Raw genomic sequence first — 20,247 nt, forward strand, 5'->3', positions numbered from 1 at the left:
TGTCCTCAATGTCCAATTTAAAATGCAGAATGTCGTATCACTCCATAAACTTACTGCCTTTCCAGAAGTTGCTTCACTGTCAGGTAGGCCCACAGTCTCTGCATGAAATGGTGGGACATCACTGGGGTCTTTTATCATTACAGTGTCCTGATACATCACATTATTACCTTTCTGCTCAGAAATAACAATAATGAACATTTTCATCAGGAATGTGTCACAGTCTCTCGGTGCATTCCAAGCGGGATATATCGCCCTCCGAAGGGCACTTCGGAGTGAAAATAATCATGGCCGCCATGTTGAAGGGTCGTTCCAAACCGAAGTGCTCAAAACTGGACACTTCAAAGCAGGGACGTGCACAGACATTTTGGGGGGCAGGGGCTCAAGTGGAAAAAAGGGCACTTCTCATAATTATTTATTTAAAAAATAACGAACCCTTAAATATATTAAGACAACTTTGACTTCACTTACACTCATCCAATTGTTTTATACTCCACAGATTTCTACAAAATAATCAGTTCACACAGAGACCATGGTCTTCTTTAGTATTTATCACAAGAGAAATCAACAACTATTTTCAAGTAGCTATATATATTTAGAATAAATGACTGCACCAAGGAGAGGGACATAGTTTCACTAATAATTTATTTTGCACAAATCAATAAATCGTTTTAATTTTTTGGTGTTATTGGAATACTTCTTTCATGAAGTGGACAATTTTAAGATTTTACAATTTTAAGGTCCATTTTTGCTGCCAAGTCTTTCACTCTAATGGAAAGAAAACTTAACCCTAACCCTACACATTTAGATGGAGTTTGTTTTAAGCCTACTACCCTCCGTCTGTTTGCATCTGTAGATTTCTTCTAAATTAACCAAAATAAGCTAATCTGCTTTTTTTTTTTTATTAAAATTAAAATTTAATTTAAACACATCAAAAAAAAAAAAAAAAATTCCTGAACTGTTAATACATTATATGTTATAACAAATGCCTGCAGAGGGCGCCAAAAGCCTGCTGATTTTTGTTGTTAGACAGCACAGCACGATTAAATCCACGATCAAAGCCAACCATGATTAAAAAAATATATATTTTTAGTTAAATAATAATATTCGCCCACTTCTTTGTGACAGAAATGCTACAGCCACTGTAATTTCTTCAACAAGAATATGTGGACATCAAACATGCAAAGACAGAGAGAGAGTTTTTTTTTATTGATGTATTATCCTGTGTAAGCTTAGATTTAAGAATAGCATTATGTAGCTGATGCTGTATTATGATTTTTAAATAGTTTTAATAAACCATGCATCCTTACAAAACTGTCTAATAATGTGGTTCATGGATGTGCGTCCATGGAGTGCTCCTCTTTTTAGTATTGACAGCCCAACCTATCGGTCAAGTGTTTACCATGGTTCAAAACGCAATGCATAGCACAATACAATACAATAATTTAAATTATAATATGACATATATTTCATTAGTATCAAATCAGGCAGATGTGTTGATTGTGGTCAATCTATTAATGCAGCGTTAAATGTATAAATAGCCCTTAAATAGACAAAACTTTCAGGTTTGTGAACATAGGCTAGCCTACCTGAAAGAAATGCACGGGATGCATCCATCTAGGGCTTTTTTCTTTTTCGCTTCTTATCGCCAGACAGCAGTTGGATTTTCGCGGGAATAGTTTGTCACAAGTTTTCAGCCAGCAGCAAACTCGAGGTGAGGTGGGGTGGGGTGGGGTGTGGCGCGCGTGCGTGCGTGCGGGGAATGGCGTGTCGCGGAGTGAGGGCATCTGAACTCGACAAAGCCGACCTGATATAGTATTTTTTTATTTGTTTTATACAGTAAATATATTTGTTTGACAGGGGAAGCTGTGCGCAAACAGGAATATATATTCATTTATTTAAAAAAAAAAAAAAAAAAAAAAAAAAACACCCCAGAAAAAAGGGCACTTTCTCCCCAGGAAGAAAAAGGGCAGGTGCTCAAGCCCCTTTTTTGTCTATGTGTGCACGTGCCTGCTTCAAAGGGCCCTTCGGAATGAAGGATTTCGAAGGGTACAACTGATGGACACTTTGGGCCCCCATGATCCTTTGCACAGGGAAGTTCTTTGACGTCACAGAATGGGTACAGGAGGTTATAGAAGTTCGATATTACCTAAAAATGTATATATAGTATACTACTGTAATATTTACATGCGATAAACCTAAAATAAATAAATAAATAAACTAACATTAAACTTAAGGCGCAGCTTGCACAATCTACTCCTCTTTGATTGTCTCGTTAAGATGACGCAGACGTGCATTCCAAAAGAAGAGTTTTTTTGACCCCTTCACCCTTCGAAGCTTTCACTCTTTGAAGGGTAAGATGAAGGGTAAACCCTTTGAAGGGATTAGGGCATATGAGCCTTTCCGAATGGAACGCAGGGTCTGTCTGTCCTGGACTCCAAAGACTCCATCTCCCATCATCCTCCCTGTCCCTCACTGGCACTCACTCCACCATCAGCTAATCACACACACCTGTTCCTTGTCTGCACCTCATCACACAGGACTTTTAAGCACACACCACTTACCTCCCTCAGTTGTCCAGTCAGTTATTGTTAGATGTGTTTGCCTGCTATCATTTCTTGTATGTATAGCCTATTTTTTGAGCTATCATTAAACCTTTTGAGTTCTTTGAAGACCTACTTCTCCTGCCTGCTTCCTCCTGGGTCACAAATCGTTACAGAATGCTGTCATTACAACTTTCACCAATAACATTACCTGAAAACAAAATGACCATTATTCCAAACTCTTCAACAACTCACCATCAGTGATCCTAATATCCAATATAATGACCTCAGTTGAGACTGACGAGATAAAAACAGCACACTCAATCCATAGCAATTTAATAAACTGAAGACATGGTTGTAAAGCTCCATGATGATCTTACTGATACTGCAATGACTTCAGTGCTGAAACTCTCCACACTGTTGTCTGTGATTTGTCCTGAAACCACAATCTCAGAGCCGTTGAAGTACAGGGTAAAGCTGATCTTGGTAAGGTTTGTTCCTCCTGTGTATTGAAGTTGAATATCAGTGAGGAGAGGGACGGCAACTTCATCATAGAAGCCCTACAATATAACAAACCAAAATAAAGGGTTTAAATGCATTCAAACACAGAACAGATAAGAACTGAGGATGAATTCACAGCTGATTCTCTGTAGTCCACCTGCAGCTGTAGATCAGCGTCCGAATCCTTATAAATCCTGACAGCAACTCCAACATTTGCATCTTGTGTATGTCAGTTTGGTCATCTGGGGACTTTTCTTTTAAACATTTCTGTAAGAAGTCTTTTATGCTCACCAATGCTACATTTATTTGATCTAAAATACATGAAATACAGTCTTCAGTGTAACATGATCCTTCAGAAATCATTCTACACTGATTTTCTGCTTTAGAAACATTTGTTAATATATATATATAATACACACACACACACACATTACTGACCTCAAACATTTGAACAATGTATTTAACATGTAAGAAACAGATCTAGTTTTTCTGCATCTTCATCTCAAATACAAATAATTAATCTGTTTGTAGAATTTTGACACATCTTCATCTTAATCTGAGATTTGACCCTCACCTTCTTAACAGGATGTGAACTGGCTGAGATGAGAAAGACGCTGAAGAGAATCAGTCTGAGAGCTGCTCGATCCATCATGACCTGCTCAGAAAACAGACCTCGAAACACACACTCCTTTAAACTCCTGACCACATCATGCGATTGGTTATTATTGACCGGATTCAGGAACCACCCCCTTTATTAGTAATCAAAGTCTCTTGAACTCCTCAAAAGTCAATATTGATGCATGCTTTTTTAGAAAATATTTTATCTATATAACTTGTAAATACTTCAGATTCTGTAGAAGTTTGCTGCTGTTTTTATTTTATTATCGAAATCATAAAATACATAGGCCTACTTTACAGAAATAATCACAATCAATATTTAGAAAGGCGCCAATCAAAGGGTTGCTATGTATATAACATTTTTGGTGTGTAATTTTAATTGCTATTTTGTCACATGGTTTGCCAGCTAAGGCAACAGATAGAGAACATTAATGAAGTGGTAATAAAGCAAAGGGAAATGATTTCAAAGATGAGAATCATATTGTTCAACAATTTTATTTAAAGAATAGGTTACATTTTTTAAGGTCAGCATGAAAACTGACAAGAAAATTCTTAAGTAAATTTGTCTGAACTCTACAACTGAGTGACAGTGAAGTCAGACAGCTCCCGCTGCGCAACAACATTGAACGGTACGAGCCAACATCCAATGACAGGAGCAAAAGAAAATCTGTAGTTCGTCACCATCACCCTGAAATTAACAAGATACACTTAGGGCTACTTAAAAATATATTTAAAAAAACATAAAATACAGTTTTATGGAAGTTCAGCTATGTTTTTTGATTACCAAGATGTCTTCACTTCCTTGTTCTTTAACTTTAAAGTTGGTGTATATGATCCTGGGATTTCCTCATATGATATAGCAGCTTCTCCTTAAAATATTATCATTATGTATTTATTCAAATTTGTTATTGATTCATAACGTATATATAAATGATTGATTAGTGACTCTCTTACCTAAAATTCCTGTGAAACCAGCATCTTTTGGCTGTTGCCAAACGGCAGGCCACAGAAAAATTTCATCTTTCTTATGAAGAAGAATGACAACACGTATGTTTCCCATGGTAACATCCATTTCATTACTCCTCAGAATCAGAGACACGCTGTTGACAGAGTAAAGGGCTGTTCACACCATGGGCGATGACTATATCGTTAATGATAATGGTAAAGTTTTAATGATCATTCAAATAGGGAAGTCCACAACTATAACTAGGCTATAAGAAAAACAACACAGAGGAATGATATCATTGGAATCACTTTCAGAAAGATTTTTTTCTCCAGCTGATGATCAATAAAAACATTGACAGCTAATCAGGATTCATTCTGCTTTAAAGAGCTCAAGAATGCTGCTGCCTTCAGGTGCTATCAGTATTATTGTAAATGCGAGTTTCCTAGTCAGATATGGGACATGAACACCTCTCAAGTTGTATTTACTATACAGCAGGGAAACTCACAAGATCATTTTAATATATGCCTTTTACCTTACAAGAGGTAAAAGGCTCCCCAGCATGGGGTAAAAGGCACACAGTAATGTTTTAATAATGTCTAGGTTAACACTTGCTCAGAAGAATCACATTAGAAAAGTTTGTACTATTTTCTGTTTATTTTGATAAATAAAAGGATTCATATTTGTTCAATAAATAAACTGTCACTAAAATATGTTATATAAAAATATATTTTAAAAATACAGAAACAAAATTATTTTAAAAAGTAAAGATTCTGAAAGCATTGAAGGAGATCCCATAATATTTAATATAGTTTTGCAATAGTAACAATAAATTATATTTTATTATATATGATTAATATCATATTATTAAATATGATGGTTCCATTATAAATGGTGATTATCTCTAACATTGATACCCAATTTGATATATAATATTTGATATATATATCTGAATCTAACCATGCATGTCAACCATTAAAGTCAGCCAGCTGATAATTAACATTATCATGTTAATTATTGTGCATTTTTTCCCCAACAACAGGTGAGCTTTTTACTTTTACATATTCTTTATATGTTATTGAAAAATTGTTGCTTGAATTACCTTGGACAAAACTGAAAATCATTAAGAAGCGCTTTATCTGAAAATACAAACATTAATTTAATTGATTCTCATTTGCTACTTAAATCAACATTTTAAAAAACATCAAATATTAGATCAAACTACTATAGAATATAGAACTTTGCACTACTGCCCGCGATCGAGTCAAGGATCAGACAAATTTGCACATGCAAATTGAAAAGCGGATGTTTAGGAAAGTGCTGCAGCAAGGTTTTGTGCCATCTAGTGGTTTAGAGGAAAATAAAATCTTTTGCCCCGTGGCACCTTAAGCCCCATTGTACCCTATATCTCTATACAGCGACAGATTTCCGCTTCGGGTCGGGTTCAGGCTTAAACTTTAATAGTACCAGGGTTGGGTCAGGTCAAACGATCTTGGGTACGGGCCGGGTTCGGGCTTCAGTTTGAAGCCTGTGCAGACCTTCAGATACACATAGACAGGGGCGTAGTTTGTGGGGGGGATGGGGGTAGGTAACCCCCCCAATATTCAAATCCATCAGTTACAACCCCCCCCCAATATTTCAACATGAAAATCACAGTAGATCTATACTAAAATATGTATAATTCATTTATTTTGTAACAATAATTTTGTTTATAATCGAATATTTGTTTGTCATAATAAATTAGTCAAAAAAATACACTTTCACCAACACAAGTGGAGCTCTACTGTTTGAATGAAAGAGAGCGGGTAGCACCAAAAATGAAGAGAACCGCTGCCCAGCCGACTATATTAAACTTCTGTTCAAAGAGGGACGTTAAAAAGAATAAAGCATGTACTGAGAAGGAGGTATGAAAACATTGTAATAGCTAAGTACACTCCACATATATTTTAGCTAGCTAATCCATTGCAATTTAGCCATAACTATCAGTGTAACTGTAACCAATTATTAAAACAGCCATCTATTTTGTTACTTCATTTTTCAATAGCGTCTTATCAATGACAAAAGTATTCAAATCGGTGTTTGTTTTCTTCCTTAATTAATCTGACTTTTGAACGAATTGGCTGAATGAACGATTTAAGTAGCTCACTCATTAAAACATCGAATCGCTGCCACCTACTGGCGGTTTCAATATATAACATAATTTATTTCTTTTTAGAATCACTCCGTTATGTTAGAATTTGATTAATAGTTATACATAAATTCCATAAAGTTTTGATAGATAGATAGATAAGAAATAAATTATCCAATAACGCTACACATAAAACAGATTTTTTTTAAAATAAAAAATAAATAAATAAATAACAGGCAGCATACCAACGCTCAACCCCCCCAATGTTGAAACCAAATCTACGCCCTTGCACATAGACATAATTTTTTGTTGTTGTTGTTGTTGTTGTTAAAGTTCTAGCATTTTTAGTTTGAATTTTGAACATTTTTAGTTTGTTTACTGAAGCATTCCTTGCATTCTATTCATTCGGGGTCAAAATGACCCACAAGGGAAGAGTTTTACTTTTTTTTAATTAGTTAACATTAGTCAACTACATTAGTTAACATGAACTAATAATAAACTGCACTTCTACAGCATGTATTAATCTTTGTTAATGTCAATTTCAACATTTACTAATACATTATTAAAATCTAGAGCTGTATTTGTTAACAGTTAATGTACTGTGAACAAACTATGAACAGCTGTATTTTTACTAACTAACATTAACAAAGATTAATAACTACTTTAACAAATGTATTGCTCATGGTTAGTTCATGTTAGTTAATACATTAATTAATGTCAACAAATGAACCTTATTGTAAAGTGTTACCACTTTTTTTGTTAAAACCACATGAACTCCTTGAATCCAATCAATTTTTGTGTGTGTGTGTATTTGTGGTTCAAGTATGACAAAAGTCCTAAGGTCTCGGAGTGGATCACTCTGATGAGCACTCGGGTCAAAATGAAGAAACATGGCTGAGGGGAGAACAATTTCTTCTGTGACTGGTATTCTATTAACTTTTCCCACAACAGCTACATCGCCTTGTTTTGTCGTTAAAGTAGCACATTTATATATATGAATAACTATTTGAAGCATTTTGTATGTTTTATACACAGTGAAAAAGCCTGTATTTGACCTAAATTCCAAAATCATCAGAAAGCTATCTAGATAGCACGTGAAGGCAGCATTGAAGCGGCAGAAAACAAAACTACAGCGTGCTTAAACAGAGTGTTATCGTGCATCAGTTTTGATAAAAATATCCTATAGCCATCGTGATAGTTTGTTTTTGTGACTGGCCCTTAATTGATGAATGAATTCTACCTCAATATCACAAAAAATTGTGTTAAAAGGAGCTATAAATTAACAGTTTATAATAACATTATATAAATTCTCAAATTAACATTTGAACACAATATGTGTTTTTTATAGTTGTGTTAAAAAATATTCTTGAAGATTTATTCAACAAACAGTTTAAGCATATTACTGTTCTGTCTCATGGTGGGTGAGGTCTTGATCCCATGAAAACTTCACAGTGTCCTGTCCATCAAAGTAGGAAATCTCACTAGTGCTGAGCAGCAGATGGTGATGCGTTTTGTAATGAATTGCAATCTGACTGAAGCCGTTCCCTCCAACTGTCTCAAGCTGCCCGTTCATAGAAAACTCTGCAGAGTATAGACAAACATCTCTGTGAGATTGTGCGTAAAGCGTTACTTCACCCAAAAATTAAAATAATGTAATTTATTACTCACCCTCATGTTGTTATACACCCATAAGACATTTGTTCATCTTCGGAACACAAATTAAGATATTTTTGATCCGATGGCTCATTGAGGCCTCTATTGCCAGTATACTTCTGCTCTCAAGATCCATAAAGTTACTAAAACATATTTAAATCAGTTCATGTGACTACAGTGGTTCAACCTTAATATTATAAAGCAACAAGAATATTTTTTGTGTGCCAAAAAAACAAAATAATGACTTTTTAACAATATCTAGTGATGCACGACTTCAAAACACTGCTTTGGAGCTTTACAAATCTTTTGTGTCGAATAAGTGATTCGGATCGCGTATCAAACTGCCAAACTGCTGAAATCACGTGACTTTAGCGCTCTGAACCACTGATTTGATTTGTAAATCTTCGAAGCTTCATGAAGCAGTGTTTTGAAATCGGCCATCACTAGATATTGTTAAAAAGTCGTTATTTTATTCTTTGGCGCACAAAAACATATTCTCCTCACTTCAAAGTATAATATTGAGGTAGAACCACTGTACTCACATGAATCGATTTAAATATGTTTTTAGTACCTTTATGGATCTTGAGAGAGGAAATACCATTGCTGTGAATGCAGGCCTCACTAAGGCAACAGATTTCATCAAAAAATATCTTAATTTGTGTTCCGAAGGTGAATAAAGATCTTACGGTGTAGAACGACATGAGGGTGAGTAATAAATGAAATTATTTTCCTTTTTGTTACGTCTGGAGACTTTATTTTATTTAATTGTTTTATGTGTTTTTGTGTTTTCTTTTTTTGTTTTTCCTACATGTCCACAACTACCTTGCTGAGGGAGGTAATTGGGTACACCTGTGGCTGATTGGCTGCCCATTCACATCAGAGCCACTGATTGGCTGCACCCAAGAGAAAGCCAGCATATAAAGACAGCCCTGTCTCACAACAAGCTGAGAGGGAGAGGGATGCAGATGGTTGTTTGCCACATGGACTTCTTTTCTCTTGCCCCAGATAATGCCACTGTGTTTTTGGTCCGTGATTATTGTAAACCATTGGTGCTGCTGTGAATGTAGTTGAAGACTTATAGGCTTTGTTTTCTTTAGAATGTAAGATTTATTTTAAGTAAATCTGTAGGGAGGTGGGTGCCTTTTTTTGTTTGAAATTGCTTTTCTCCTGGTTATTTGTAGTCAGGAAGATAGGCAAGTTCATTTGTTATTTATTTATTTTTATTTTTTTTGGTTATGTATAGGTAAGTTATGATTAAACTTGAGTTAGGAATGTTTTGTTTGTTATGTTGGCCTTTGCCCCCTCCTGAAGCTTATGTTCTTCCTTTTATCTTTTACATTTGATTTAATAAATATCCTTTAAGAATCATTGGTTTTGGATGTGTGTTGCTGGGGTGGGAGACAGGAGGTTCCTGTGCTCTCTCTCTCCAAAATTTTGTTACTGCCATGTCATTACCCCTAGACTAAAACGGGCTGGCATGTAACAAGTGGGGGCTCGTCCGGTCAAGTGAAAGTTTACCGTGGCGTAATTGTAAGTATCTGCTCATTTTCTTTTGTTCTGTTTGGCTGTTTTCTTTCTGGTAAGGGAGAAAGCTCCTGTGGTACTGAGAATTATGGAATTTGATTTGATTTCATTTACCCTTTCTCCTACCATAGAAGTTTTTGAGCGTTGCAGGAAGGCAGATTTGTTGGTAATTGCAGACTTCTTTAATGTTGAGGTTCCTAGGCAGTCTACCAAACAAGTTATTAAAGATCACTTGCGAGAAAAGCTGATTGAGGATGGAATTTTGCCAGATTACTCTGCCATCAGTGCTGAGGGACAACCTGGGCTTGCAGCAGAAGCTGTGGCAGGTGGGGTTCTTCCTGGTCTGGCGACTGAGTCTCTGGGTGAGTCTATGTTAGCTGTCAAGTTGAAGGAGTTGGACCTTCTTATAAAAAAACAGGAGTGTGAGGGTCAAAAGATCAGGCTTCGTGCTATAGAGGCACAAGCGGATAGGGATATTAGGATGCGTCAGTTAGACTTGCGTGCTCAGGAATTAAATCAAAAACCGGTTCCTATGCCTCGCTCAAGATTACCTTCTATGATATCTCCTGCTACTTCACCTGCCGCTGTTGTACCTCAAAGTGCTGCTTTGTCTTCCGTCGTTTCACCTGTTGCTATTTTGCCTCAAAGTATTGATAATGCAACTTCTGAGCCTGATTTTGATGTTGGCAAGTATCTTAAACTCGTACCCCCATTTAGAGAGGCAGAAGTGGATTCGTACTTTGTTGCCTTTGAACGGGTGGCTATGAAATTACGGTGGCCAAAAGATGTGTGGGCTCTTTTGTTGCAGTGCAGTCTTTCTGGTAAAGCGCAAGAGGTTTGCTCCGCCTTACCAATAGAACAGTCTCTTGACTATGATGTAGTAAAATCTGCCGTTCTACGAGCGTTCGAGTTGGTGCCTGAGGCATACCGACAAAAATTTAGATCACATGTGAAAACAGCCAGACAGACATTTGTTGAATTCGCGAGGGAGAAGAAAACCCTTTTTGAGAGGTGGTGTCTCTCCAGCAAGATTATGTCTCTTGATCAGCTTCAAGAGCTTATCTTGCTGGAGGACTTTAAAAGTTGTATTCCGGAAAATGTTGTTGTCCATTTAAATGAGCAGAAAGTTGCGAACCTTTCCGACGCCGCCGTTCTGGCCGATGAGTTTGTGTTGACTCATCGGAATGTGTTTCCCCCTGCACGTCGTGTTAATGTATCCCCTGCCGTTTGCGAAGTATCTGATAGGGAAGCGACCCGTGTTTTCTCACGCAATGGCAAAGGTGAGGCACATTTGAGTGTCCGTCGTAAAAATGCCTCCGGTGATAAGCGAGCTTGCTTTTATTGTTTTGATACCAGTCATTTAATTTCTGACTGTAAAGCATGGAAGCAAAAGAATTCTGCTTCCAAATCTAAAAGTGTTGCACTCGTACACCCCGTGTCTAATGAGAATCATACAACCGCTCCTTCCTACCAGCCTTTCCTCCTGACTGGCTCAGTGTCTCACTCAATTGATTCTGAGTGTAAACCTGTCACCATTTTGAGAGACACTGGGTCAGTTCAGTCATTTATTTTAGAGGAGTTATTGCCCCGGTCTATTGAAACTTACTCTGGTACAGATGTGCTTATACGTGGAATTGGAATGCAGTGTATAAATGTTCCTCTTCATAATGTGCACTTGAAATCGGAACTCGTTACAGGTACTGTAAAACTTGGTGTACGTTCTCAGTTACCTGTCGAGGGGGTGGGCGTTATCTTGGGAAATGACCTTGCAGGGGGCGAAGTTTTTCCCTGTCCAATTGTGGTTCGTAAACCTACCATGAGTGAGAAACCCGACTTAGCACGTCAATTTCCTGCAGCTTTTCCTGCATGTGTTGTGACCCGTGCTCAATCATCTAAATTCAGAGACATGGTAGATCTCTCTGAATCATTTTTGGCGGTACCTGATGAGTTAGTGGAAGATGAGATACCAGTAGAGTCAGAACATTGCCCTAACTGTGAGAGTGCAGTTACATTTCCTTTAAAGATTGGTAAGGAGCAATTGGCTGCTGCACAGAAATCAGACCCCTCATTGGTACATTGCATAGAAGCTGCTGTTCCCCTGTGTCAAGTGTCTAATGCTAAGGTAGCTTACTTTTGGGAAGATGCGGTACTCATGCGTAAGTGGAGGCGTGAGGCTCATGAGGATTCACAAGAATCGCCCCAAATTGTATTGCCAACTGATTACCGAGGGCAGGTATTGCACTTGGCTCACGAACATGTGTTATCAGGACACATGGGTGTCACAAAAACCTTTCGTCGAGTTTCACGGTACTTTTATTGGCCCGGATTAAAATCTGATGTATCTGACTTTTGTAGATCTTGTCCTGTATGTCAACTGGCGGGAAAGCCCAATAAAAAGATACCAGTCGCACCTCTGCAGCCAATACCGGTTATGAAAGAGCCTTTTGAGCGCTTGCTTGTTGACTGTGTGGGACCAGTACCCAAATCCAAGTCAGGACACGAATACATTCTAACAATAATGTGTACCGCAACACGTTTCCCAGAGGCGATTCCTTTACGCTCGATTAAAGCTAAAGTCGTCATTAAGGAATTCGTGAAGTTCTGCACTACCTTTGGTCTACCTCGTGTTGTACAAACTGACCAAGGGTCAAACTTTACATCTAAGGCATTCACACAGGCTCTTGTTGAGTTAGGGGTTAAACATCAGCTTTCAAGCGCCTCCCACCCTGAGTCACAGGGGGCGCTTGAAAGATTTCATCAAACCCTTAAATCAATGTTGCGCTCCTATTGTATAGCCAATGGGAAAGATTGGGCTGAGGGTCTTCCTTACCTTATGTTTGCTGCCCGTGAAGCAGAGCAAGAGAGTCTTGGGTTTAGTCCAGCTGATCTTGTTTTCGGCCACACTGTGCGTGGTCCTTTGAAGCTATTAAGTGAGCAATTATTAGCTAAAGACTCTCTGCCTGTGACAGTAATTGACTATGTTAGCACTATTCGTGAACGATTGCATAAGGCCAGCAAACTTGCTAGAGAACATTTGGTTGCAGCTCAGTCAAAAATGAAGACCCATTACGATAAAAGAAGTGTGAATCGTAGTTTTCAACCGGGTGACCGTGTCCTTGTCTACTTACCCGATCCAGGTTCTGTGTTTCGAGCTAAATTTTCGGGTCCCTATGAAGTCAAAGAAAAGCTCAGTGACACCAATTATGTCATTCATACTCCTAACCGCAGACGCAAGACCCGCCTATGCCATATAAATATGTTGAAGCGGTTTATTAAACGTGGGGAGAAGCCTGCTTCCTCCTCTGTTTCACCTGTTGCTGTGGTCACTGCTAGTGTAATACCAGAAGATGAACCAGCTGAAAAGGGTGTAGAAATTGCAGCTAAACGCCTTCAAAACTCTGTCATATTGAATGACTTGCCGAGCTTTCTTGTATATTTGACAAGAGAACAGAGTGACCAGATTATTAGGTTGGTTCATGACTACCCCTCACTCTTTTCTGATGTGCCTGGCAGAACGACCATGTTAGAACATGACATTGATGTAGGTGAATCTCAGCCAGTCAAGCAACATCCTTATAGAGTAAATCCTAGGAAGCGTGAGATAATGGGATCTGAGGTTGAGTACATGTTGCAGCATGGACTAGCGGTGCATAGTCGGAGTCCATGGAGTTCGCCCTGTTTATTAGTGCCTAAATCTGACTGCTCCTATCGCTTCTGTACTGATTACCGTAAGGTTAACTCCATAACAAAGCCTGACTCATTTCCTTTGCCTCGGCTCGAGGACTGTGTTGACAGAGTAGGCTCAGCCAGATATGTCACAAAATTAGACCTGTTAAAGGGTTATTGGCAAGTGCCCCTAACTCCCCGTGCAGCTGAGATATCTGCATTTGTCACTCCTGAACACTTTCTACAATATCAGGTCTTAGCTTTTGGAATGCACCTGCCACCTTCCAGCGCCTTATGCAGGTGGTCTTGTCAGGAGTGCCGAATTGCAATGCCTATCTAGATGATGTAGTAATTTATTCAAAAACCTGGGAAGATCACGTAAAGTCTTTGGAGTTAGTGTTCAGCCGCCTGGCTGCTGCCTCTCTAACCTTGAATCTTGCTAAATGTGAGATAGGTAAAGCTGTGGTAACCTATCTGGGAAAACAAGTTGGCCAGGGTTGTGTTAAGCCAGTTGAGGCCAAGGTTACTGCCATACTTGAGTTTCCTACACCCCGTAACAAGCGTGAACTACGCAGATTTTTGGGTATGAGTGGGTATTACCGGGGGTTTTGTTGTAATTTTTCTACTGTTGTGTCATCTCTTACTGACCTCCTCAGTACTACCAGGAGTTTTAAGTGGAGCACCGAGTGTGATAATGCTTTTAAAGCCGCAAAAGATCTCCTTTGCCATGCCCCAGTGTTGTCTGCACCTAATTTTGATTTGCCTTTCAAACTCCAAATAGATGCCAGTGCTACCGGTGCTGGAGCAGTCCTGCTGCAGGAGGACTCCTGTGGTATCGATCACCCCATCTGCTACTTCTCAAAGAAGTTCTCAAAATGCCAACAACGTTATAGCACGATTGAGAAGGAGGCACTTGCCTTGCTTCTGGCTCTCCAGCATTTCGAGGTTTATTTGGGAAGTAGCGCCATGCCTATCGATGTGTATACTGACCATAACCCGTTGATCTTTCTCTCCCGCATGTCCAACTCCAATCAACGTTTGATGCGCTGGGCTTTAATTGTCCAGGAGTATAACCTTAACCTCAAGCACATCCGTGGTAAAGAGAATGTGGTGGCGGATGCACTTTCCAGGACTGCAGATGCAGAGATTTAAGGGGTTTGGTTAAAACAAACTGAGTTGAGAAGCAATAGGCTTGTTGCATTACTATTAGAGTTTTGTGTGTTGCTTGTTTTTTACAATCTAGGGGTTGTAAAATTTAACGGTGGGAGTGTTACGTCTGGAGACTTTATTTTATTTAATTGTTTTATGTGTTTTTGTGTTTTTTTTGTTTTTCCTACATGTCCACAACTACCTTGCTGAGGGAGGTAATTGGGTACACCTGTGGCTGATTGGCTGCCCATTCACATCAGAGCCACTGATTGGCTGCACCCAAGAGAAAGCCAGCATATAAAGACAGCCCTGTCTCACAACAAGCTGAGAGGGAGAGGGATGCAGATGGTTGTTTGCCACATGGACTTCTTTTCTCTTGCCCCAGATAATGCCACTGTGTTTTTGGTCAGTGATTATTGTAAACCATTGGTGCTGCTGTGAACGTAGTTGAAGACTTATAGGCTTTGTTTTCTTTAGAATGTAAGATTTATTTTAAGTAAATCTGTAGGGAGGTGGGTGCCTTTTTTTGTTTGAAATTGCTTTTCTCCTGGTTATTTGTAGTCAGGAAGATAGGCAAGTTCATTTGTTATTTATTTATTTATTTTTTTTTTGGTTATGTATAGGTAAGTTATGATTAAACTTGAGTTAGGAATGTTTTGTTTGTTATGTTGGCCTTTGCCCCCTCCTGAAGCTTATGTTCTTCCTTTTATCTTTTACATTTGATTTAATAAATATCCTTTAAGAATCATTGGTTTTGGATGTGTGTTGCTGGGGTGGGAGACAGGAGGTTCCTGTGCTCTCTCTCTCCAAAATTTTGTTACTGCCATGTCATTACCCCTAGACTAAAACGGGCTGGCATGTAACACTAACCCCTTAAATAGAAATGAAAAAATAAAAACAATGAAATAATACTGTTCATTTAACTAAACTATACTAGAACACACTGGATATCTGACCTGATACGTCATTTTGTAGGAGTCTGAATTTCTGAGAAACACGATGAACATCGTAACAAAGTGGCTTAGCATTTCCAGAAGATTTCAAAATCCTAATGCTCTTCACTGAAGTACCAAAAGAGAAAGAAGAAATGAAAATAGTGAAATATGATGTCAGATGAAAACCAGATGCACTATGCAAGATAAAAACAATACATAAATAAGACCCACGTACATGGAGGAGAGGTTGGCTTTGCTGGTATAAAGCCGGCGATGGCTAAAACGGAGTAAAAATTTGGCATGGAAATTAGATCATGAAAGGAAATATGGAAATATAATCATGAAAAAATTCACATGCAGGCACTAGATGCATACAAAAATGCAAAATATAAACATTTTCTAAGCATCGTTTTCCAACATTATTCTCATATCTGTTTTACAGATGACAAGTTTTAGAAAAAAAAAATAGCCTGGGACCTAAAAATTGACTTGTATACTGAATAGAAAATAGAAAACATTGTTTTGATTATAGTCTCCTCTTCGGGTGTCATATCATTAAATATTAATAAAACAAAATTCAGATTTATACTCCAAACAATTTGATGATTTAAGAAAAAAAACTTAATTTACAAAAAAGAAAATTCTATGGGTCTCAGGAGGCTATAATGAAAGATAAGAGAATTAGAATTAAGTTTGAGTGAGGATTTCAATTTCACATGAATAACGGTAATTGAAAGGGAAGTGATACATTACCTGGTTCTCCTCTTAACACAATACAGGGTTTCTGGTCTGTAAGATATTTAAAAGGTTTTGAAAGAAGTCTTTTATTCTTACTAAAGCTGCATTTATTTGATCAGAAACACAGTAAAAACAGCAATATTGTGAAATATCAATACAATTTAAAAATCTTTTTTCTGTTTTTGTCATGGTTAGGTTCTGTTTTGAGTTAATTTATGTTGTGTTGTTCTGTTCATGTTTTGCCTGTTCCAGTTACCTGTGTATTATGTTATTTTGAGTTTTAATAAAAAGATCCTGACTTTCCCATTATTGCCTTTAACCAACGCTGACAGTTTTAATATATTTTAAAATGTAATTTATTCCTATATTTTCAGCATCATTACTCCAGTCTTCAGTGTCACATGATCCTTCAGAAATCATTCTAATGTTGATCATTTGCTGCTCAAGAAACATTTCTGATTATTATCAATGTTGGAAACAGTTGCTTACATTTTTTGGGGAAACAGTAATATGTTTTTTTTAAGTCTATCTATGCATAATTTCATGCATCCCTAAAGCATTAAACAATCTTATTGACCCCAAACTTTTGAAAAGCATGGGAAGTGATACGTTGTGTGGCAAATGCATATTGCATAGTCACAATTTTCATAAAATAAGTAATGGTCATATTGTTCTAGTAGGTCTTTATACATTTTATGCTGTTTGTGTTAGTTTTTAAAATAAGATGTGGGGACAGGTTTGGAAATGTAGGACATAATCCTGAAGACCTTCCATAACTGGACATGGACTTTAGTTTCGCTGTGACACAGGAGAAACTTCATGGTGTGAAGATTATTCTCGTACAAACAAATACATATCCAACAGCTCTTTATCTTTATTTTATCTTACATGATGATGTTGGTGAAATATTTGGTTTCTCTCCCTCTTTGGGTTTGTGGACAACCTGGATTTGCTGATCCTGTGGTTTGGTGACCACCATTGATGTAAGCGGCGTTACAAATTTGTACTTCAGAGAAAGTTCAAGGGCTTTGTTCTTTGCATTGTATTTTTCCAGGTCTTGTAGCGTCACTCTGCCGTACAGAAAAATCCACACATGAAGATTCAGTAATACTATGATTCACAGAGATAAAAGAAGTACAGAAGTATGTATATTTACTCTTTCTCCAGTAGCTGCTTTACTGTAAGGAAGGCCCATAATCTTTCAATAATGTTCTTCTGTCCAGGTTTGTCACTGCTTAGTTTCCCTACAGGTATTTCGATATTATATACCATTTTAGTTTTTTTCTGGAACAGAAAATAAAGGTCAGAAGTTTAAATTTTGATGGTCTAGTGCAGGGTTCCTAAAATCCGAATGTAAAGAGCCACTGCCCTGCAGAGGTTAGTTCCAACCCTAATCAAACACACCTGAACAAGATAATCAAGGTCTTCAGAGATACTAGAAAATTACTAGAAAATGTTTGTTCAGGGTCTAAACAAAACTCTACAGGACAGTGGCCCTCCAGTGCTGGCTTTGAGGAACCCTGATCTAGTGCGATGAACACCTCTAGAGGTTTAAAAGGAATGATGGTCACAAAAAAATGACAATACCCGTCATTATTTACTCACCCTTAAGTCATTCCAAACCTGTATTCTGATGTTTTTTTCCACTGAACATAAAAATAGTTTTTAAGAATATTCACATCATGTTTATCAGTGTTACAGTCAAGCCTGTCCCGGACTCATGTTTCCCATGTTCCTCCTTGTTCCACACCTGATCTCACTTCCGCATCATCTCGGATTCCCTGCATCTTTTCGTCATCGTTAGCACTCCCTTTATATTGGACTCACTCCCTGCACTCCCTGTCCGTTTTTGTTGTTAGCTATTGTCTAGTGTGTGTTGTTTTGTTCCTTTGGTTAAATAAAAACCCGTCTGTAGAAGTCCGATTCTGTCTCATCCCTGCTGCAGCAACTACTAATTGTAACAATCAGTGAATAACAACCTAAATAAATATTATAAAAGCTTACAAGTTGGAAAGACATGAGCATGAGTAAATAATTTTCAGAATTTATGGACAAACTATTCCCTTTAAATGTTAGTCTGTAAGGCATGGGATGGGCAACATCGGTCCTGAAGTGCTGCTGTCCTGATAAAAAAAAACCCACTGTTTACATTAACTTTAGACACCATTGGTATATGATATCTGTGTTTACATTAATTCCCACCTAAAATGATTTTTTAGTGTTCGTTTTATGCACATGGTAGCCCCTCCGGTTTTAAATGGCTATGCTATTAAAATTACTTAATTCATCTCAGATGATCATGATTATTTGCCGGCATGGACAAGATAACAGCTATCATGGATGTTTTGCATTACAAATTCTGACCAAATGGATACAGGAAATTAACAGTAATTTTTGTTTGTTATTTCTAATGCTTTCAGTTTGTTAATTCTAATGTTAAAGGTACAATATGTGATCATTTTGGCCGCTAGAGGTCGCTAGAAGCCTATTCAAAACAAGTTTTAGAGAGGAATCTTGGGACATGTGGTCTCCATCTCAACAGACGGTGCAAAGGAATAGGGATTGGATTTGGGAACAAATCATGTTCATGTATGAGATTATTAACAGTACTGTAGTATGAGAGAGCAGAGCAGGGCCGAGTGTTGTGGGAGCTGAACGAGGCCGCTGGAGCGATTGCGCAACACACTCCTAAATGCCCTTTCACACAGGACGCAGTATACGCTGGGCTATGAAACCCATTTATTTCAATGGCTTGCGCCACGCAAGGACAGTTTGTTTCTGCGTCGACCAAAGCGCACACGCAGCGGAGCGCACCTTGCGTGCACACCGCGGTCAAAGTTAAAAATAGTTCAACTTTTGCTGCTGCGCTCTGTGACGATTACCCGCGCAACCAATAGCAACGGGGCATCCAAACAATCGGAAAGCAAAATGGATGAATAGCTTACTGTGCTGGAATTTCCAGAGCTATACGATACAAGTTTGCTGTGTCATGGAGACATGACAGACCCTGTCAAGAGCTGTTCTCTTTCTTCTTACAAGCAGGGCTAGTGCTATCGCTCACTTCTTAGCACGAGACATATACTTTGCTACTGACCGAAAGGTGGAACAACAATCAAATGACTAGTTCAGACTTAGGAAAACTCCGCCCACTGTGCTCTGGCCAGCGTAGCGCAAATTGTTTTGTATCTGAAGCATACCGCGTCCTGTGTGAAAGGGCCTTCACATGCCTCACAAGCATAGATATATATACCTCACAGGCAGCGGAACTTTTATTATGACACAGTCGCCAGCGCCTGTGAAAACTTTCGCTTTTCCGGTCATGAGTATGAGGTAACACAGCTCTGTTTTATTAGATCTGAGTATGTTGAAAATGATGTTATAACATTACTCTGTGCGTTTGTTCGGCGGCTGCTGTGAGACAGCTGTTACACACTGCAGTAAGATAGATCGATTTTAGTATATCATATTAAATACTGGATGTCTTGTGTTGATAAATGGCATCCAATTAATTTAATTAAAATGTATTGTATGATGGAGAAAATTATGTATTACTATTATTAAAAATAAAGCTGCATCTGATTATACTATGTTAGCTACTTCACAAAATACTGTTTTTCTCTCAGGGAAGGTAAAGCATGGTACTCGCTAAAAAATTGATTTAAACAATAAAACTAAACATGTTGAGCTATATAACAATTTGTTTTCTGTCTATGGATATATCAAAACAGTTGTTTATAAAACAGCTGTCTATTAAAACGTGTCATATTTTAAAGTGTCTTTGTTGTTTCCATGGTTTCTACAAAATTAAAAACCGGAAACCGAGGGTAACGCACGTATGACGCAATTGACAGG

At 38.0% G+C, this 20,247-nt stretch overlaps 1 protein-coding gene and 1 pseudogene across 1 annotated transcript in view; both read right to left on the reverse strand.

Annotated features, from left to right (window-relative positions):
• LOC137021846 (inter-alpha-trypsin inhibitor heavy chain H3-like) overlaps window positions 1-3,303 on the reverse strand; it is a 29,830-nt gene extending 26,527 nt beyond the window's left edge. Inside the window, exons 1-2 of the mRNA XM_067388825.1 lie at window positions 3,199-3,303; window positions 55-3,100 (exon numbers count right to left, since the gene is read on the reverse strand). The gene's annotated coding sequence lies outside the window, so the exon portion shown is untranslated. The remainder of the gene's footprint in view (window positions 1-54; window positions 3,101-3,198) is intronic.
• Window positions 3,304-4,174: 871 nt separating this feature from the next.
• Window positions 4,175-20,247, reverse strand: part of LOC137021848 (inter-alpha-trypsin inhibitor heavy chain H3-like) — a 30,150-nt pseudogene continuing 14,077 nt past the window's right edge.

This window comes from Chanodichthys erythropterus, chromosome 6 (assembly GCF_024489055.1).
Source record: "Chanodichthys erythropterus isolate Z2021 chromosome 6, ASM2448905v1, whole genome shotgun sequence".
Taxonomy (NCBI): domain Eukaryota; kingdom Metazoa; phylum Chordata; class Actinopteri; order Cypriniformes; family Xenocyprididae; genus Chanodichthys; species Chanodichthys erythropterus.